Source organism: Pogona vitticeps, chromosome 12 (assembly GCF_051106095.1).
Source record: "Pogona vitticeps strain Pit_001003342236 chromosome 12, PviZW2.1, whole genome shotgun sequence".
Classification (NCBI taxonomy): Eukaryota; Metazoa; Chordata; class Lepidosauria; order Squamata; family Agamidae; genus Pogona; species Pogona vitticeps.
The window spans coordinates 22873762-22891784 of NC_135794.1; the positions used below are offsets into that span (position 1 = coordinate 22873762).

Genomic DNA, 18023 nt, shown 5'->3' on the forward strand with positions numbered 1-18023 from the left:
AGAATTGGCATTTTTGGGAGTATTATTAAAAGGTTGGAAGCGGCCGCTTGATCTGCTTTAAAAGGTGCGTTTGTCTCTCTAGGAGTTGTAATGTTCATCATCATCACCATCCAAAAAACACCAGGCACTGTCAATCAAAATCATAAAAACATTGGCTGGTATTATATAAGAGATGCTAGTTTTAATTTAAAAAAAAACAAGGATGTATCTGTTAAATATAAGAGAGATGATGATGATGATGATGATGATGATGATGATGATGATGATGATGATGATGATGAAAAATCAGGAAATCCAAGATACATATTTGTTTGCACTGGCTGGAAAGAGGAGCCTGGCCCCTCATTCACTCATTGAGATTTTTTTTAATTTTAATTTTTATATGTATGTATGTAAATATAGTTCAGCCTGATGCTACTCTATACAGGATTGCAGCCACAACCCATGCAAAACTTTCCAAGCTTTTTTTTTTCCCTTTTCTTTTTAAAGGTTCATCTGAGATTAGGAAAGAGAGCGTGTGGCTGGGGATTCTGGGTCTTGAAGTGCATGGGGGGGGGAAATGGAACTTTTCCAAACTACCCCTTTCCTCCCCCCTTCTTCCAGGAACTGCAGCGGTCCCTTTAAAATCTCTCCCCTCCCCTTTTTTTGATGTTTGTTTCTTTGGTTGACGTCGGCCGCCGCCCTCAACCGCCTCCCTCTCGGAGGCCGAAAAGAGGCGAGAGGGGGAGGGAGAGAGAGAGAGAGAGAGCGCAAGCTCCTCCCTCCTCCTCCTCCCGTCCCGCCCTCCGGCTGCCCTCCCGGCCAATCAGCGCCCGCCTGGCTCCGCTTCCTTTCCCTGAGACGCACGGGAGGGGGCGGGGGGTGGTGGTGAAAGTTTGAGGGGAGACTCTGGAGGCGAGCGAGGCGAGATTCCCTCAGGAGGCGCGAGGACTCCCCCTCTGGCCGCGCGCTCGCGGCTCCCCCCGCCCCCACCTCACCCCGCTTTCTCTCTCTCTCTCTCGCCGCCGGGGCAGGTAAGACTGCGCGTGCGCGGCCGGGGCCCGGGCTGTTCCGCCCTGGGGGTCTCCCGCCCCCCGACGTCCGTCCCCCCCTCCCCGAGCGGGCTCTTCCGTTCTCTTTCTCCCCCTCCCCCTCCCTGTCTCCAAAATGGGGAGAGAGAAAAAATGAGCCTTTTTTTTTGAAATATATATATATATATATTTCTGGGTTTCTTTCCCATGAATGTCTGGGGTGGTGGTGGTGGGGAAACCTCCTCTCTGGATTTGGCAAAGCGGGGGTGGTGGTGGCAGGCCTTTGAAGGCGGTCGGACTACAACTCCCATCAGCCACAGCCCCTGGTGGGCTGAGGGGGGGGAATGGTGGGAGTGGGTGGCCCAGCACCGCCTCTAGGGGGGAAGAAGGGACCTAGGCTGGCCTCTACAGACCGCTTCGTTTCCCCTGACCATGGGGCCCTGCTGGCTGGGCATGATGGGTGTTGTAGTCCCTCAGAGACCTGGAGGAAGGAGGTGGGAAACAGGGCTCCCCATCCTGTCTTGGTTGTGTGTGTGTGTGTGTGTGGGAGGGTCCTGGGTCTCCTCACCATGTTACTCTGGGTGGGGAAGTGTAAGAAAATCGAATTAAATTCTATCTGTCTAATTTTATTATATTCTATATCTATGATATATATGTGTGTGTGTGAATATTTCGAGATGTTCAAAGGTGGCAGCGCAGGTGGGCGACCTCTTTAAAAGACCCGAGTGCCCAGCCCTGGCGGCCGTCGGGGCTTCTGGGAGTTGTAGTTCTGCCAGGCCGGAGGAGGGCCGCCCTGCCCTACCCTGCAGGGCTTGTCGCTGGCCGGCAAGAGGGTTTCGGCCCCCCCCGCGGTTTTCAAGGCTAATCGGGGGGGGGATAATTCCCCATTTTGTAGGACTTCCTCGGGGCGCCCGGGATGTTGTCGTGGGTAGGGAGGTATGGACCAGGACTCGGGCGGTCTGGGTTCGAATCCCCGCTCAGCCATGGACGCTCACTGGGAAGTGTGGAACCGGTCAAACTATTCCTTAAAAAATGGCCTGAAAAAAAAAATGAGCCTGAAAAACCCATAACAACCGTTATTCCTTAAACACCTCGCTTACTTTGAAAGATCTATTAGGGTCCCTATAAGTCAGCTCTGACTTGATGGCACAGAGCAGCAGATATCTCAGTATCTAGATGTCTCTCCTTATTTATTTTATTTTAGTTACTTAGCATGGCTTCTACCCCACGTCAGGAGGCGCAGGGGCTCCTTAGAGGGCATGCAAACGGGCCGTGTGTTGTCTCCGTCCCTCCTTCCTTCAAGGAAGTCGTTTCAGTTTGCATCTGGTTTTGCACAACTTCCGCCAAGCCCATAAGCGCATAACGCCCCGATTTATGGCTGGAGGCTTTGTCGGCTTCTGGGGGGGGGGGGAACAGGATGTGACCTTTCTTCCACCTCTTCCCCTTGGAGGAGGGGGTTTGCAAGAAAACACACGGTGGGGAAATTCTGACCCAGGGCTGGTTATGGGGTGCGAGAGCCTGCGGGGACGCTCAGCACCATCAGGCAGGCGGAAGGGTGTTGTCCTCAGGCTGCTTTTGCTGTCCCCCCACCCTCTGAGGGCGAATAAGGCCCCCAAAACAAAGCCGTGGGGCGGCCGGTGACCCACCCCGGTGGGTGTGGGAATCGGATCTAGGCCAGGAAGGCCAGAGAGGCGAGGCCGGAAAGACAACCTCTGACAACCTACTGTGTGAACTGTCGTGTTTCCTTTCTCTTTTTTCCCCTTTTCTTTCGCTCGCTCTGTTTTCCTGTTCAGCTAATCCCGGAGTTGCGCCGGGTCTCTGCACTTTGATCCTAAACATATTTACTTCTGATCTCCAAGAGGATTAGCTTCCGGGTAAGCGTGCTTTAGCCTGCGGCCTTTCTAAAGTTTTTAGAAATTTACTTCTTTTTAAGACCGACGCTCTCGGGATTTCCCCCGTCAGCAAGAATCCTGGCTCCGTTTGCTGTGGGAATCTGGGTCTTGTAGTCCCGTCAAGTAACGCTTTCAGATTTCAGCCTTAACCTCTCTTCTAGGTCGTACAGCGTCTGCGGTACGCTTTTAATTATTTTGGAACTGGGAGCGCTTCCCTTCGGTTGCAAATTCTTGTCCTCATCCACGCGACGGTGGAACCCCCTTGTCTTTTTGCAATCCGTGAAAGTTTGTCTTACAGGGGTTTTTTCTTTACATGTTTGACCCGTTGCAGAAAAAAAATGGGTGTACCCACTTTTTTGTGTGCAAAGGAAGGTTACACGTGCTTTAATTTGTTCAATGCAAGAGGGGGGAAAACGTGAATTGAGATGTGTTTAGGACATCAAATAAGGCTGAGTTGGTCCTCTGAGCATCAAGCGAAATGCGTGCGGCAAAGTTACATTTCTGTCTGGTTTTTCAAATGGTTGAAGTTTATTTGGCACCTTAAAGTTCTTCTTTTTCTTTTGCATCCTGGAACTTCCCCTTAAATAAGAAGTATTTTTTTCCTCTCCTGTTCCGTTCTACTTTTTTTTCTCAGACCAAGAGGGAAGATATTGGGTGTAGCCTACGGATCCTAATTTTAAGTACAAAGTGGTGGATGTCTCTGCTTCTCAGTAGGACCTTAATCCCTTCTGTTTCTTCTGCACAAGAAAAAAAAGGAGATATCAGCGAAAACTCCCGGACTATTCTCGCCAGTATCACCACCGGCCAGATGGGCTGGGCTGTTTTCAGAACCATCATGGAAAGCCCGGAGCCAGCATGGTGAAGCAAATAAAGAGTGCCAGGCTAGGACTTTAGAGACCTGGATTCAAATCCTCACTTGGCTGAGGAAGCCGGCTGGGATGTGCAGGTTTGGCAATGGTAAACTACCCTAGGGACATTTCACATAGTTTTAAAAAAACCAACCCTATTAGGGTAGCTGTAAGTTGTAGGTGGTTTGACAGCCCGTAATAACAGAGCAGGCATTGAAGCCAACACCTGTCAATGGCTTTATATAAGTAGGTCTGGATAAAAGAGGGCGAGGCAGCCTTTGGCCCCATGAAAGGTTTGAGGACTACAGTTCCCATAATCCTTTATGGCCCTGCTGGGTGAGTGTGCAAGGGAAAAAAAAACACACAGCCCAGTGGAGACTGCTCCTCACTCTTGTCATCGCTTACCTGCTTTGGAAGAGGCACCTGAGCAAGAGCAAAGAAGATACCCAGTCCCTTGTGGGGGAGGGAGTTTAAAAAGATGCCCAGTGATGCTCACCCGGAGACTTGTTGCATTTTGTGGGAGAGAATTAGCCCACAGTCACGCTTTTCCGCATTTTAATACTGGTTTGGGGTGCTTCCCCCCCCCCCCAATATGCAATCCATTTTGATCTCGAAATCCAACCGCCTTTGTGAATGGTTTTCTGGCGACAAAGAATCTTGTAAGACCTGGAGGATAGAGCCCTTGAGACGCTCGACGGGCTTTGCTTGAAGAGCCTTGACCGCTCTCCGCTTTGAAATGTTTTCTGCTACCGTCGTGCCGGGCAACCGGTTCTTACGGTTTTGTTGACCAACAGGCTGGTGGCTGGCAACCGGATTGTACATTTTGCAAGCGTGCCGTGACCAGGTGTCCCCCCCCCTTTTTTTTTAGACATCTGCCTGGACTTGTTTCTGAGCCTGGAGGTTTGCCCAGAGGTGTGAGAGTCCACAGGTATGAAGAGCTTTCAGCGGTGCTCGGTCCATTTAAAATGGTGTCGAGCCCCTGGGGATGGGTTGTTGGCTCTGGTTTCTTTACGCTCACGCCTACCTTCTGCGTGGGTGCACCTGGGATCCTCAGGTATGAAGCGAAACACACAGGTGGGCGCCCGAGGGTTGGCAAGAGAGAGAGAGAGGCTGAACCACTTTGTCACCCAGTTTTGGCTACCATTAGCCAAACGGGATGAAATAATTTGGGGTGTCTTTCAACCACAAGCAGAGGGCTTTGGGGTGGCTCCAGACATTACAGAAATTCCCCGGGAGGCTGGCCTACGGGGGTTCGTTCTACCCGCCCTCGCTCTAACCACTACACTTGGTGCGTCTTTATTCCTTAGATTCCAGCTGACTAAGACCACTATGTTTGGGGAGAGAGGCCACTGTAAATAGCCTTCCTTTCAGATGCCGGACATCTCCGGGTTTTGCCCTACAGCTCTCTGGTCATACTGCGTCCCTTCTTTTTTAAATTATGAGCCTAAGATGATCGTGCAGGCAGCCAATTCTGGGCAGCCTCACCTCAGGTGACCCCAAAAAGGCATTTTGTTCGTGCCTTGGAAAAAGCGTTTGGCTCCCTTGCAATTATTGAATGAGAGAGAGAGAGAAAGAAAAAAGAGATGTTTTCCTCTCCCCTGTGACCCTGTTGGCAGTGGATGTGAAGAAGACTTTTTGTTTTTAAACCTTTTCCAAAATGCTTTCCCCAAATCTTGGTCCCCTTGTTTCTGCCAACCTTGATCATCTTATTTTCAGTGGGTGGTTGTGTAAGAGCAAAAACCAACAACAACAACACACACACAACCACCCCACTCTTTTCCGGGAAATGACCACAGTGTACGGAGCTTCCTTTGTATCTGGTGGAACCGGCAGTCCATGTGGTTTTGTTCTCTCCATTTCACCATCGTTTCAGGCAAGGTTCTTGAATGACTCTAGGGGGAATTGAACAGGGTTGGGTTTGATTTAAATCACTTGTGTAAGCATTTTATTTTTATTTTTTTAAAATCCCATTTAAATCAAAAACGTTTTTATAAAAAAAATATATCAGTGGCCAGGCCGCTACTCAGGGCAGCTTCTGGGAAATAACAAAAATATACTATACAACAATTACAGATAATAATAATAGAGCATATAACAAGAAAAAAAATCGCTGGGTGAGCCATGGGCCGTCATAAACTCAGTAGAAAATGAATATTGCAAAGGGCTGAGGTTTTTAAAGACCTGTGCATTGTGTAAATGTGTGTGTCCTTGTGCACATATTTCATTGAACGGTTGCAATGATCGGGGACACTACGATATCCAGAATCTGTATCCGTCAGCATGCTATTGGGTGGTGAGCTGGTTCAGTTTGCAGGAGCCGTCTTCAGTATTCATGCAGGATGGACGAATGCAATGGAAACGTTGCAGGTTCATTTGGACTACGGCTCCCAGTATCCCCAGCGAAAAAAGTAAAATTTCCAACATTTGGAACTAGCTTTGCTGTTAGTCTAGGATCATCTGGTAGAAAGGCGAATGATTATAGATACGGTACAGTTCTCCAATTATGTGTGGCTTGCAATGTGCAGTTAGAAGCCCAGGGAAATGGCCTCTGAACAATACTTGAGTGTGTTTTGTATAAAAATAGAAGTGTATGTTTTTTTTTGGTTTGGTAAACTAGACCCTTGAGCGGCTTTCTTTCCCAAAATTAAATCCACGCCATGCCACAATGTTTGTTCCTAGACAAGCTGATGCACATAAAAGATGCAGGCTTCGGAAGGTGACCGGAACCCACAGCATACGCTGGTTGCAGAATTAGGCTGTCGACCAGATTTTTTTGGGGGGTGGGGTGGGAATCCAATTTTAAAATAGCATCCAAAATGAAGATGTGGTGATTTGTGTGGTTGAAAGCTGTGGTTAGCATTCTGCTAACTCAATCCTGCTAACTTAAAATAAACAGGAGCAGAGGCAATTATCCAGTGGTGCTTCTCTCCCCCTCGTTTGCAAAGTTCGTAAAACACCTAAGTATAGCCTGACCTCCTTTTTTCTCCCATGTACTTTGCAAGGTTACTTCATTTTCCTTCTGGAAGTGGCCTGCTTCTTGGAGAGTTTGCTGTTTCCAAGATCCCCGGTCGGATTTACCATACGTGGCATCCTTCATTCGGCTTTCCTGTAACCTACGTGTCTTGCTGCTTTGACATCTGAGGACGATGCCCTTGGCTTCCCCCGAAAAAAAATCGGCCCGCGTCTCCTTTAAGAAAAGCAGCTGGCTCAGGCTGTCTTAACCTGCTTAACCTATCCTGCTAGCAAGGGAAAAAGTTCTTTAAATAATGGATATTAGCTTTTACCAATTAGGATGATAAGCTTCCCAAACAGGGTGGAGTTTGCCCAGACCAGCCAGTCAGTGGCTTGGAAGGTGGAGCGAAGGGAGTTCAAGGTAGGTTGCAGGCGAATCCAGCTTCAAGTGAAGTTAATCTGGAGTCAAGCAAACAGGAAAAACAAATTTTTTTGCAGAATTTGTTGGTATGCTTTCTTTTTGTTGTTGTTGTTCTCCTCTTAACCTCCGGTCACCTCCCTCCGCCTTGCCTTGGAAGCCTGCTGGGTCAGCGGTTACTTATAGCCCAGTTTTTGCCATCATTACATATACTGTATATGTTTTTTGTGTGTATGTGTGCTATATATAGATAGATACACAATATATATACAGACACAATACAGTATGTATATATTGTGTATCTGTTAGCAGAATGTTACAATTTATGCAGGAAGCAGAACAAAAGGGAAGAGATCAGGTACAGGGGCACAAACTTGATAGAGTTAGTCCTTCTGCTCTTACATCTCTGCTTTAAACTTCTTTTTAAATTCCAAAAAGTGGGGTGTTTTTCTCTGCTTGTGCATGGATCTCTCTGTGTGTGTCTCTCTCTTTATTTTACACAAGGGCTGCATAGTGCTCAGAGGTCTGATTTCTTCTGACACTGCCGGTCTCCAATCTCCGTGATCTGTTTTTAACCTCTTAACTTCTTAGGGACTGGCAGCCTTTGCAGCATGGAGGCGTCTGCCGTTCTCTGCTTTCCCTTTTTATTCTGTGCTGCTTCTGCAAGGGGATTGGAAAGATCGTGTTGGTGTAGATCTCTGCTAGCTTGCATTTGTTTGTTTTTTCCAGGGGGTTAAACCTGTATTTGTCACAGAGTCTGCAGGACAGGAAGGTTCAGAAGTTTCTCTTGCTGAGCGGGTGACTGATTTCCCCCGAAAAAACTCGCCCTGCTGTCCTGGGTTTTTCTGATATAATTCTTTGGAGCAGAGGTGGGCAACCTTGGTGTGCCCCTAGGTCAGTTTCTTACGCCGTGGTCTTTTCGTGGGCTGGAGGAAATGCAAAAAATCCCAAACCTGGAGAAGTTGGCTTCCAGTTTTGGGAAAACTGCATTTTGAGGGTTCGAAACTGTGGTTGCAGGGGGTGGGCGGGCTGTGACTTACTTAAAAAGCGAGGCTCCCAAGATTTGCTATCTGCTTTCTTTTGGTCTGTGGTGGAGCTGGGATGAGAGTTTGCTCCTCTTTGCTTGAGAGTTAGAATAAAAACTCCTGCAGGAAGTGGGTGCCATCAGCTCCGCCTAAATCTCAGAAACACTGTGGGCTCGGCTTTGACTTCCGGGTATGTTGCACATCTCGTGTATATGTGTGTGTGTGTTTTAATCAGCTAGATTCAGCTGTGTGTGTGTGTTTGTATAAAATAGTTATCTGTCCATATTTGAGACCTGGGTAGGTGAAAACTAGATCAGTGAGTGTTTTGTAATAATTCACAAAGGTTTTGTTATTCCTGATAACTTTGACTGTAATAATATCTAACACAGATACACGCCCGTGGAAGAAAATAAAAAGTTACTGGTAGGAGTAGAAAAGCTGGAGGGAAGCTGTGGTCCAGGGGCCGGATGGAGGGGAAGTCTTCTAATCTTGGTGTTGATATTGATCACAGTATCAGTAGAAGTATATAGACTTTGACATCCTGTTTCTTAATTCTTTATGTATCTCCACTCAGGGAAGTGCCTACTTTAGATTTATTACAAAGTTTACAGTTCTAGTAAACACACACATGCATATGATAGATAGTACAAACAAATCTGCCCCATATCAGGAATAAGGTGATCCCATCTCTCTCTCTCTTCTATCTCTTCATCCATCCATCCATTCACCCACCCACCTGTCTGTCTGTCTATCTGTCTTTCTGTCTGTCTCCTTAAAGGACCCCAGCCGGGATGTATTTAAAGCATGCGTCACCATGGCATCAAATCTTTTATTACCAAGGAAATGTCCATGACTTTTTAAAGCAGCAGCACAGACTCCAGCTTACATCAGATAAGACCCATTTTGGGAAAGGCCAAGGTGAATTTGGTCTTTCTGGTATCGCTCGGTGGGTTTAAGTGTCTGGGTTGAACGTTCGAATCCCAGGAGAGGGACTGGCCGAAATCACTCAGAACATGTCTGGCTGATGGGATTATGCGTCAACCCACTTGGGCAAGCTGGCACAGGGGGTCTCATGTTGCCACCAGAAGGAGGGAATCAATCGGTTAGCCACTTCTGAGTACCTTAGAAAACCCTGGGAGGGTCACCAAGTTGAGTCGGAATCAACTTGATGGCTTATTGTCATCACCATCCTTGTTTGGGATCAAAAGTCTTAGGCCACATGAAGTACCCAGCCGCCTCCCAGTCCAGAAGCAAGAGAAGGGGGAGTGGCTATGATTAGACGTGTGCAGACACGTGTCTTTCAACGACAGTTTCCTAACTTCTCGGAGTTGTCGTCCAGCCACGCAGAATCGGCACACCTGTAGTCCCAGCAGCGAGGGATCTTGGCAGCCAGCTCAGAACAACCCCTTGGTTTCCCTCTCTGCCTCCTCTAAGTGGTCTTCTTCTGAAGATGATCTTGTCCCCATGTAGTTGGATCTTACTTGGGTTGATTAATCAGCGCAACCCGCATCTCAACAGGTAAGGAAGATCTCTCTGCTCCGTGTGTCTTTGAAGCTGCTGGGGAGTTTCTTTACATGGATAGAGTTCCAACTCTTTGTCAAAGCAAGCCTGCCCTGAAAGACAAACCTACTACTTTGCCAGCGTGGCTGGAGAACCATCTCTTAGAGGAAGACAGACATGTTTCTCGCGATTCCGAATAATAGATGGTCAACCTCCTCCTTTCCAACCTAACAACAGATGGCCAGAAACCTAGCAATATCCTCCGTGTATTTTGGACTCTTGGTGACTGCTAACCATTGAGCCCACCGGCTGATGGCTGATGATGAGAATTGACCTTCAAAATGCTTGAAGGGTTACCAGGCGAAAGAGACCCGTCCCAGAGAGGGGCGTGGGAAAGGGCTTTGGTGGCCTTGCCTACAGATTTTGCTTTAAATCCTCGGTACCTGCCAGAAGCGTCCCTTGGTTTTGATTGCAATCTCTGTACAGGTTGCATACATAAATAACATATGCATGCTTTATTGCAGTCAAAGGCCTGCACAAGCTGTGTATGTTTGTGTTGTTCTTCTGTTGTGCTCACCGAAAGTAATAATTATAATATTGTCTTAAAAATATAGGTCCAGATGGGGAAATGTCTGGCTGGGTTTCTCCACTTCCCCACCCTCTTAGCACAGATTTTTAAGGAAGGGTCGTGTCTGTGGCTGAGCGGCTGATTGTGGAAGGCTTTGAATTCTCTCCAGATGTTTCTGGTGGGACTTATATTTCTGCCTAAATGTGGGTGACCAGCCGATTTGTTTCTGATTTGGGCAAAAATACAGCTTCTTTGTTTCTTTGGTGCAAAAAAAAAAAAGGCAAATTCTTTGGAGATTACGGAGCAGCGCGCACTTCCTGGCGAAACGCTGGTTTTAATTCCAGGTCCGTCCGCGGCTCACCAAAAGTCGCGGGGTGGCAAACCCCATTGTCCTTTGACATGGGCTGGGGCGGGTGGAGGTTACAGCCCCGGGCCACATCTGGAGAGCCACCCTTGCCCAACCACCTGGGTCCTGCATTGCAAAAAAAAAAAAAAAAAGGAATGGCGGAGGAAAGACTTTGGAGCCTGCAAGGGGGAACAGACCCTGTCCGAGTTTTAAGCCAAGGGAGGAAAACAAACTTTTAAGAGGGATCAGACACGCCTGTCCTTGGGCTTTACACCCCAGACTGAAGCTGAGAAGTCTCTAGACAGTAGAATCGTTTCCGGATTTAGAGGTGGGTGAGTTTTAGCCTAAGAGTTAAGCATTGGTGGAAAATCATGCAGATGCCCTCTTGAACCTTCCAGGAATCAGGCTGCCTCTGTCAGCCCCGACAGGGTGGAAAATTACCTTGAGAGAATTTGAAGACGCTTATCGAAAAGCAAAGGCACACTTTAATACCAAGCACTTTGCCCTGGATTAGTAACTCCTGACCAATGTTCCCTCTTTCTAGGCTCTCAGTTAGAAAAATCAGTGTTTGTAGAAGGCCGAACTTTCCACGCTCATCACTGTTGGGAAGTGACTTAGCAATACCCGTCAGCTGCCCTATACCTTTGCCTTCCTCTCTTAAGAATGAAGAAGAGGGTTGAGTTCATGCTGACCTGCTAATGGCCCCTGATTCTGGGTTACTGTAAGTCGGAAGCGATTTCTTTTCAGGATGCTTTTCATTTTGCTCGTGATGCTTACCAAAGAGATTTCAAATGTTTGTAAGAGAGGGAGTGAAAATCCTTCGAACCCAATCCAGGTCTTTAAAAACAGCAGTTCTTTAACCAGGGATGTTAGAAATAAAGCACCACAGGACACGAAATTTGACAGTGAAACCGTGTCTTCATTCAATTCAGTGCTGTTGCTCGGAAATCTTTCTGGTGGCTTTGAATTTTTAAAGACAACTGAGTGTGTGTGTGTGCGTGTGCGTGTGTGTGTGCGTGTGTGTGTGTGTGCGCAAGAATGCAAGCCATATTTTCACTCTTTTCCTCTTTTATTTAGGCATGTTTGGGCCAAAGGAAAAGGAAAATGTCTTTAAATGGATGGGTAGGAAAGGGTAGAAATCAGGTTTCACTTGTTGCTTGAACCTGTGGGGCCGTTCCTTACCTTGTTTTTCCTGAATTTCTCATGTTTACAAATGAAGGTGCACAGACCTGTATTGCTGGCATCTTGCAAGTCCTTCCTCCGCTTCCTTTTGCCTGTCGCTCCCGGTTTTGTCCATCGGAAGCACCTCTGATCTTGAACTTTCCGTTCTGAACAGAGTGTCTCCGAAGGGCTGAAAACTTTAATTCCTATTCATTTTATAAAGGATGGGGCTGAACTGGCTTTGCAAAGCCTTCCTCGTCTGCAGGACTTGGCAAATTGTCTTTTGATGGTAGCTGTGTCAGGAAAGCTGCGTACCTGAGCAGCAGGTAAGATAGGAAACGGGTTTGGATGGATGCTCAGCGACTTTGAGCAGCAGCCACAATTTGGGAGAATAAGCCCTGATCGGGCCAAACCTGAGTCGGCTGCCACCGCATTCAGAGCTGGGAATCAGGAGGCAGGGAAAAAATTTATTCCTGTGACATTGAGGGGCATTGATACGATTCAGGATGGAGAAAATAATAATAAATCCAGGGTTCCGGTGAGAGTTCTCACAGGATACCAAGAAGTTCATTCAGATTGGGTTTCCTAAAACCTTTCCACCCAACGATGGGGAATTTTGAGTGCGAAAACAAATCCACGCACTCCAAACCATGCCTCCGGACCTCGATTGTTAGTTAATACGAAGTTGGAAGTCAGGGCAGATGACTGAAAGTGTTGTAGTGAAGAGCGCGGGACAGATGGGTATGCCTCCGAGAAGGGAGGTATAGTTAAGCCATTTGGGCCTGTTTGGTTGGTGAAACCCAGGCCTTACAAATCCCGGCGTGAATTAACAAGCCGCGCATGCCCGGCGTGCAGAGTCGTGCATGCAAAGCGAAGTCCGCCATCAGGATTTTAAGACACATTGAGCAGAAGTGAATATTTTTGCTGGAGTTCGAAGCCTGCTTTCTTAAGCGTCATAGTTGTCGAAATGTTAGGCCCGCCTCTTAGTAAACACAGTTGTGTCACACGCACGCTGTGTGTAGATGTCCTCCGCTCGCCCCCGTCATCGGCAAAGGGAGCCCGCTTTCTACCAGTGTTTGCATGACTCAGAATTTCGTAGGTCTCCCTTTGAGCGAAAACGCTGATGACAAATCCGTAGGCTGGCTCGGGTGGAGAGGTTCAAAAAAAAAAAAATCCTCTGACTCATTCCGAGGTGGAAACGTCTTTCACGTGAAACTGTGTCACCACAGCTCTTCCTATTTCTCAAAAGACAGCCCAAAGCACCTGTCTTTGATTCCCTTGCTGCACTGATTCTAGAATCCTCTCTTTCTCCAGCGTGGAAAATGGGATGACTTGAATCCGGAGTGGAACCCGAACGCAGAACAGAAGTCGCAGAACGGCTCTTGGTTTATCTGTGGAAGCAATAACTTTGCTCCCTAGGTGGTTAAGACATTGGTTGACTGTTGGACGCTGTTTTTGTCCGCCATGTGAGAAATTGGGTGAAGGTGGGCTTTAATCAACCTTTTAAAGCAGTGGACAGGCAGTGCGGGGGCCGTCCAGATGTGTGCAGACTACAAATCCCAGCATTCTTCATAATGGGTTTTCCTGGCTAGGATGGATGGGATTTGTAAGCAACACCATCCGCTGGCTTGCCCACATTTTCCGCATCTTGAAAGCCTGTTTTTTTCCTTCTCTGCATTCTTCCGGTCAATTGGAAAAAGTCACTTTTCTCACTGGTTCCAGGCTGGCTGGGGATTTTTGAGCCTCGAATCTGAAAAGCGAACTTTTGCAAGCTGTACTTTCAATAGGGAAAAAAAAAATGATGACCCAACTCTGCCTGGTTTTGTTGTCTGCTGTGACTCATTCTGGGGAGCTGGGCAAACTTTTCACCTCTTTGTCGGTGCCTCATCATCCTTGACATCAACACCTCCTTGCTCGGCGTGTCATGACTGACAAATCTCTGTACGTTTGTGCAGTACACCAGCTTTCTTCACGGCTGGAGGAACGAGTCTGTCCATCTTTGCCCTGTCAACTTGCGAATCATCAACATGGGTCATTTGCCCTGTAATTAAGCCTTGGTGGAGCCCTGTTTATCCCATGCCTTGAAATGCAACATCCTTAGGTTGTGTAGATGGTTCTTCACGTCTGGTGTTGCTGAAGTGCTTTGGGTGTTGAAGTGGCGTTGTTGCGTGGGTGGTGCTAAGCCAGTGCTTGGTGTGGTTGTCTGGATCCCTTGCGTGTGCGTGTTTTGGGGGTCTTTCACTACCCTACGTGACGTGACAAATCAAGCTTTTCCAACCAGACCTGACATTGCACTCTACAAGGAGAGACCAATAACCAAGTATCCCAATTCATTTGTGGGTCCCTTGGCTTTGGCTTAATGTTATTCCTGCCCTTTTTCTCTCTCTCTCTGTCTCGGTGATCAGAGTTTGAGAAGGCGGGGAAGAAAACCTCCATAGGTTGGCTTGGGAACATGAGCGGGCAGGATTAGGCCACTGTAGGCCAGATTAGATCTTCAGGCTAGGGTTTCTCCTAGCTGGCACTGAGTTATGTGTTGTCACGAGAGCGGCGTTTTCAGCGCTTGTTTTTCTACCATGAAAGGATGCCTTTCTCAACCTCCTGTAATGTTCCCTTCTTGCCTGCTGCCTCCTGTAAAACGGAAGGTGAAATGTGGACCATTTCTGGCTGTAGCGTTAGAGTGATATAGTAGGTGATCAACTTTGTTCTCCAAGGGCCTTGTCGTCGCCAGGCCACCGAGGTGTGTGATGGATCTCTTGGCATTGAGGGGAGGAAAGCTTGTGTGTAGATGCTGGCAGAGCCTCTCTGTCTGCCTGGCGTTCCTGGTCCTCATCTCAGTCATAAGGCAACCAATTCCTGCCGTTCAGTAGGGTTGGGTTACGTCAAGTCTCTGGGGAGGCAGTGCAATTCCATGACGGAAGAACGGTGGCTGCTTGTGGCTTTGGCGCCTCTAAACCGACGGTGCCCAACCTTGGGTCCCCAGATGTTTTTGGACCGCAACTCCCAGAAATCCTGGCCAGCACAGCTGGGGTGAAGGCTTCTGGGAGTTGAACATCTGGGGACCCCAGTTGGACGCAAGATGGTGTTGCAACCTGTCTCTAATGCTCTTCAGCTTAGAGGCACTTCTGCTTTCCACACATATGTTCTCTCTCAAATGATCAGCCGTGGCAATCCACACTTTTTTTCCCCACTGAAATATTCTGTTTTCTGCATTTTCTGTGTTCCCCCGTTTCTTACTCTTTCTGCGTTCCTGCATCACACTCCTAACCTAGAGCGTTTTTTTTTAAAAATAAACTTTGTTATAATTTTCAATAAAATAACAGCAAATATACAAAAAGCTACTAACGCATCAACTTTAAAAAGAGATTTTAAAAACCCACAGTTAGGGTGTACATTTTTGATTCTGTGCTCCCCACCACCCTCCTGACTAGTTTTCATTTTGATTTTACATTATGTTTTATAATGCCCCGTTTCTCTTCAAAGAAATACAATGATTCATCCCCAGGGTTACACCTTTTCCCTTTCTCAAACACATAGACCAAAAATAAATTCCATATTTATTTACAATCATTAATATCCAATAATCCTTTTCTAATCTTGGTTTCACGGGTTAATTTGTCATTAATGGCCATATTCCACATTTTTAAATACCGTTCTTCCATGTTAAGTGGGTTAAATCCAGGGCATCCTTAGCACCCTACTGTGAGTCCACATTAGCAAAGGTTTCTATCCGTATGGGATATACGGTGATAGAGTTGGAATTATTAATACACTCAGTAAATAAAATACCGGGTGGATTGAATTGCTATACCTTCTTTGGTCTCTGACCTCAATTCTTAGCAATATCGGTTTGTTCTGCCAGCTAAGCATTTCTGCTGCAGGCTAAGAAACACCTCCATAAAGCCGAGGACGTAATTTACAGCTGCAATATTGTATGTTCTTGTAGCCGTGACACCTCAGACCACTGAATAGATGTTCTGTTTTGGTTTGGCGACATCCTATGCTTGTAGCAACTGGCCGAAGGGTCTTGTAAACTGGAGATGCACTGGTTGGGTTTTGATGGACTCAGAACTGAACGCATGCAAGCCTGAACACTTATTTTTATTTTATTTTACTAAGGATGGGACTGTGTTTTGTGTTTCAGCGTGCCTCTTTTTTTATTGAAGGAACCCCTTTTTGAGTCGGTGTGGTTCAGAAGTGGGGAAGAAGGAGACCATTTGCAGGAAGGAGCCTCGACAAGCTGAGATACAAAGGGATCTATTTCGGATTCCTCCCTCCAATGGATGGGTTGGAACTTGTTTATCGCTTGGCGAATGGTGCTTTTGGGGTTCAGAAGGCATCGGATAAAGATGCCGGTCATGGCAGAAAGCCTAGAGAAAGGAATAAGTTGAGAGAAAGAGAGAGGGGTGCTGGAAAGGGCGTGTTTAAGTACAAGTTCTCCAGCATATCTTAAAAGTCAAGGATGAACAGGCAAATGGAATCACAGAATCGTTGAGTTGGAAGGGGCCTGTGAGGCCATCAAGTCCAACCCCTTGCTCAAGGCAGATCTTGGGGAACTGGGATTCTCTACTCGCTTTGTGGGAAATCCAGGTGAGATCCTAGAAAGCATTTATATTTCACTGAGGATGCAAATGTTCAGTTAGGGTCCAGAGACAAGCAAGGGCGGCCTTCCGGATTATTTTTTTTTTACTACGATTCCCAGCATCCCTCAACATTGGTTATTTTGACCAGGGATGATCAGAGTCGCAGTCCAGCATTTCTTTGGCCACCTCTGGCTTTACACGCTTGAGATTTTGGAGCTGTTATCTCCAATTTGTTCCTTGAGGATCCCCCAATTTATATGAACAAAAAACCGCATCTTCCCTTGTCCAGGGTGGACTGGTAGCTCTTCTCTCTGTATACACCTCCTGGGATGTACATTTTCCAAAAAAAAAAAAGGTTCTTTCACCTAGAATCAATTGAGATCTGGTTTAGCATATTAGACTTCCGTTTGCAAAGCAAAATAAAAACAATGCCTAGTTAATTTTATGTGTTCTATAAACACCCCATCCCTCCTCCCCAATAGCAAAGTAATTGAATTGAGATTTGATTACGGAGGTGGAAAAATCCAGTGTAGTGTGCTTAATGTGGTTGAAACATATTTAACCATAAAACCTTACTTAGAAGGAGTTTTTACTGGAATCCTTGTGAATATTTAAAGATGCAACAATTCAGGGTACATTTCTCTTGCGTCGTGTAGGTTTTAAAGCCTTGCAAACAGTTAAGATATTAATTTTAATAGGCTTTGAGGAACAGCATGCATAAGTGTGTTCCCTAAGGCTAGCCACCTAAGAAAGCAATTAGAACATTGATATTAGATTTAATGAGAGTTGTATCTATTCCTGTTGCCCAGGAATAGACTATGGATTCCTAGTCAATACGTTACGTTGCGTGTTTTGTTTTTCTGGTGCATTTGTAAAAATAAAAACTTACCTTGATGAAATACAGTGGTAGATACCTTTTTACACCATGTATCACAGGGGTTGACCATGGCTATGTGTCACTTCTATTTGTTTTTGTTTTAAAGACATATTTAGCTGATTATTTTCGAACTTCCCCTCTTTGAAAAGAGAACCTTTTTTTAAAAAAAAAAGTCTTCCACGTTGGGGTGAGATATGGGGATTTTCTTTACTCTGTGAGGCATCTGTGGGCTTTTGGAGGAAGGCAGATTTGTCCATAGGCCACATCATTCCCACCTCTACCGTTGACATTGGGCTGTTGTAGTTCACCTCATTGACCCCTTGTAGGCGTGCCTCCATGGTCCATGCTGCAATGAGTCTGGAATAGTTAGCTGTGCTTCCAGAGGATTGTTTTCGTACCGTTGGGGAAAACCAGAAGGTCACTGATTCAGATTCACAGAACCCGAACAAGATGCTTATTGTATTAGGTCTTTTGCAGATGCAAATCTGCATAATTCGTGGCACTCCTTCCTCCAGAAGGAGGAGCGGCTACAGCCGGGATGCGATCTCTCTTCCTCTGGAAAACTAGCATCAGATTTGGGACACCGGATCTGCATTATTCTCTTTGAAAACATCCCATTACGTTAACCGCGGCTTCTTGCTCAGCCCACAAATCGCTGAGCCAGACGGTCCAACAATCTGTTGCTTGTTTTCCCCAGGTCTTGTTTGTTTTTAATTAGTTTTCCTCCTGCGTCTCTTTTTAAAACTTCTTGTTTTCGAGTGGGCGACTTGGGGAAGCGCGCCGGGGATAAACCAGGATTGCAAGCTTCGATGTCACAATAGGCCCTACTTTAAACAACGGTTTGTG

General features: G+C 46.7%; 1 protein-coding gene across 14 annotated transcripts in view; it reads left to right on the plus strand.

Annotated features, from left to right (window-relative positions):
* The first annotated feature begins 871 nt into the window (after positions 1 to 871).
* ZFAND6 (zinc finger AN1-type containing 6) overlaps positions 872 to 18023 on the plus strand; it is a 36007-nt gene continuing 18855 nt past the window's right edge. For 4 of the 14 annotated variants that reach the window (XM_020781698.3, XM_072982238.2, XM_072982237.2 and 1 more), the window contains exon 1: positions 872 to 1013. The gene's annotated coding sequence lies outside the window, so the exon portion shown is untranslated. Of the gene's footprint in view, positions 1014 to 2750; positions 2885 to 7094; positions 7210 to 8773; positions 9664 to 18023 lie in introns of those variants that run through there. The other 10 variants (XM_072982235.2, XM_078381142.1, XM_078381139.1 and 7 more) reach the window with 7 other exon arrangements.